Genomic DNA, 4144 nt, shown 5'->3' with positions numbered 1-4144 from the left:
CTGGGAGGCACATGTTACCATACTACTGCTGGGAGGGACATGTTACCATACTACTGCTGGGAGGGTCATGTTACCATACTACTGCTGGGAGGGACATGTTACCATACTACTGCTGGGAGGGACATGTTACCATACTACTGCTGGAAGGGACATGTTACCATACTACTGCTGGGAGGGACATGTTACCATACTACTGCTGGGAGGGACATGTTACCATACTACAGCTGGGAGGGACATGTTACCATACTAGTGCTGGGAGGGACATGTTACCATACTACTGCTGGGAGGGACATGTTACCATACTACTGCTGGGAGGGACATGTTACCATACTACTGCTGGGAGGGACATGTTACCATACTACTGCTGGGAGGGACATGTTACCACACTACTGCTGGGAGAGACATGTTGCCATACTACTGCTGGGAGGGACATGTTGCCATACTACTGCTGGGAGGGACATGTTGCCATACTACTGCTGGGAGGGACATGTTACCATACTACTGCTGGGAGAGACATGTTACCATACTACTGCTGGGAGGGACATGTTACCATACTACTGCTGGGAGGGACATGTCACCATACTACTGCTGGGAGGGACATGTTACCATACTACTGCTGGGAGGGACATGTCACCATACTACTGCTGGGAGGGACATGTTACCATACTACTGCTGGGAGGGACATGTTACCATACTACTGCTGGGAGGGACATGTTACCATACTACTGCTGGGAGGGACTTGTTACCATACTACTGCTGGGAGGGACATGTTACCATACTACTGCTGGGAGGGACATGTTACCATACTACTGCTGGGAGGGACATGTTACCATACTACTGCTGGGAGGGACATGTTACCATACTACTGCTGGGAGGGACATGTTACCATACTACTGCTGGGAGGGACATGTTACCATACTACAGCTGGGAGGGACATGTTACCATACTACTGCTGGGAGGGACATGTTACCATACTACTGCTGGGAGGGACATGTTACCATACTACTGCTGGGAGGGACATGTTACCATACTACAGCTGGGAGGGACATGTTACCATACTACTGCTGGGAGGGACATGTTACTATACTACTGCTAGGAGGGACATGTTACCATACTACTGCTGGGAGGGACATGTTACCATACTACTGCTGGGAGGGACATGTTACCATAATACTGCTGGGAGGGACATGTTACCATACTACTGCTGGGAGGGACATGTTACCATACTACTGCTGGGAGGGTCATGTTACCATACTACTGCAGGGAGGGACATGTTACCATACTACTGATGGGAGGGACATGTTACCATACTACTGCTGGGAGGGACATGTTACCATACTACTGCTGGGAGGGACATGTTACCATACTACTGCTGGGAGGGACATGTTACCATACTACTGCTGGGAGGGACATGTTACCATACTACTGCTGGGAGGGACATGTTACCATACTTCTGCTTGGAGGGACATGTTACCATACTACTGCTGGGAGGGACATGTTACCATACTACTGCTGGGAGGGACATGTTACCATACTACTGCTGGGAGGGACATGTTACCATACTACTGCTGGGAGGGACATGTTACCATACTACTGCTGGGAGGGACATGTTACCATACTACTGCTGGGAGGGACATTTTACCATACTACTGCTGGGAGGGACATGTTACCATACTACTGCTGGGAGGGACATGTTACCATACTACTGCTGGGAGGGACATGTTACCATACTACTGCTGGGAGGGACATGTTACCATACTACTGCTGGGAGGGACATGTTACCATACTACTGCTGGGAGGGACATGTTACCATACTACTGCTGGGAGGGACATGTTACCATACTACTGCTGTACCATACTACTGCTGGGAGGGACATGTTACCATACTACTGCTGGGAGGGACATGTTACCATACTACTGCTGGGAGGGACATGTTACCATACTACTGCTGGGAGGGACATGTTACCATACTACTGCTGGGAGGGACATGTTACCATACTACTGCTGGGAGGGACATGTTACCATACTACTGCTGGGAGGGACATGTTACCATACTACTGCTGGGAGGGACATGTTACCATACTACAGCTGGGAGGGACATGTTACCATACTACTGCTGGGAGGGACATGTTACCATACTACTGCTGGGAGGGACATGTTACCATACTACTGCTGGGAGGGACATGTTACCATACTACTGCTGGGAGGGACATGTTACCATACCACTGCTGGGAGGGACATGTTACCATACTACTGCTGGGAGGGACATGTTACCATAATACTGCTGGGAGGGACATGTTACCATACTACTGCTGGGAGGGACATGTTACCATACTACTGCTGGGAGGGTCATGTTACCATACTACTGCAGGGAGGGACATGTTACCATACTACTGATGGGAGGGACATGTTACCATACTACTGCTGGGAGGGACATGTTACCATACTACTGCTGGGAGGGACATGTTACCATACTACTGCTGGGAGGGACATGTTACCATACTACTGCTGGGAGGGACATGTTACCATACTACTGCTGGGAGGGACATGTTACCATACTTCTGCTTGGAGGGACATGTTACCATACTACTGCTGGGAGGGACATGTTACCATACTACTGCTGGGAGGGACATGTTACCATACTACTGCTGGGAGGGACATGTTACCATACTACTGCTGGGAGGGACATGTTACCATACTACTGCTGGGAGGGACATGTTACCATACTACTGCTGGGAGGGACATGTTACCATACTACTGCTGGGAGGGACATGTTACCATACTACTGCTGGGAGGGACATGTTACCATACTACTGCTGGGAGGGACATGTTACCATACTACTGCTGGGAGGGACATGTTACCATACTACTGCTGGGAGGGACATGTTACCATACTACTGCTGGGAGGGACATGTTACCATACTACTGCTGGGAGGGACATGTTACCATACTACTGCTGGGAGGGACATGTTACCATACTACTGCTGGGAGGGACATGTTACCATACTACTGCTGGGAGGGACATGTTACCATACTACTGCTGGGAGGGACATGTTACCATACTACTGCTGGGAGGGACATGTTACCATACTACTGCTGGGAGGGACATGTTACCATACTACAGCTGGGAGGGACATGTTACCATACTACTGCTGGGAGGGACATGTTACCATACTACTGCTGGGAGGGACATGTTACCATACTACTGCTGGGAGGGACATGTTACCATACTACAGCTGGGAGGGACATGTTACCATACTACTGCTGGGAGGGACATGTTACCATACTACTGCTGGGAGGGACATGTTACCATACTACTGCAGGGAGGGACATGTTACCATACTACTGATGGGAGGGACATGTTACCATACTACTGCTGGGAGGGACATGTTACCATACTTCTGCTTGGAGGGACATGTTACCATACTACTGCTGGGAGGGACATGTTACCATACTACTGCTGGGAGGGACATGTTACCATACTATTGCAGGGAGGGACATGTTACCATACTACTGCTGGGAGGGACATGTTACCACACTACTGCTGGGAGGGACATGTTACCATACTACTGCTGGGAGGGACATGTTACCATACTACTGCTGGGAGGGGTGTGACATCATGTGTGTATATCAGGTGTGACATCATGTGTCTATATCAGGAGTGACATCATGTGTGTATATCAGGTGTGACATCATGTGTGTATATCAGGAGTGACATCATGTGTGTATATCAGGTGTGACATCGTGTGTGTATATCAGGAGTGACATCATGTGTGTATATCAGGTGTGACATCATGTGTGTATATCAGGTGTGACATCATGTGTGTATATCAGGTGTGACATCATGTGTGTATTTTAGGTGTGACATCATGTGTGTATATCAGGAGTGACGTCATGTGTGTATATCAGGTGTGACGTCATGTGTGTATATCAGGAGTGACATCATGTGTGTATATCAGGTGTGACATCATGTGTGTATATCAGGTGTGACATCATGTGTGTATATCAGGAGTGACATCATGTGTGTATATCAGGTGTGACATCATGTGTGTATATCAGGTGTGACATCATGTGTGTATATCAGGTGTGACATCATGTGTGTATATCAGGAGTGACATCATGTGTGTATATCAGGTGTGACATC

This window comes from Salmo salar, chromosome 02, assembly GCF_965601325.2.
Source record: "Salmo salar chromosome 02, fSalSal1, whole genome shotgun sequence".
Taxonomy (NCBI): Eukaryota; Metazoa; Chordata; class Actinopteri; order Salmoniformes; family Salmonidae; genus Salmo; species Salmo salar.
This window is presented reverse-complemented; position numbering follows the sequence as displayed.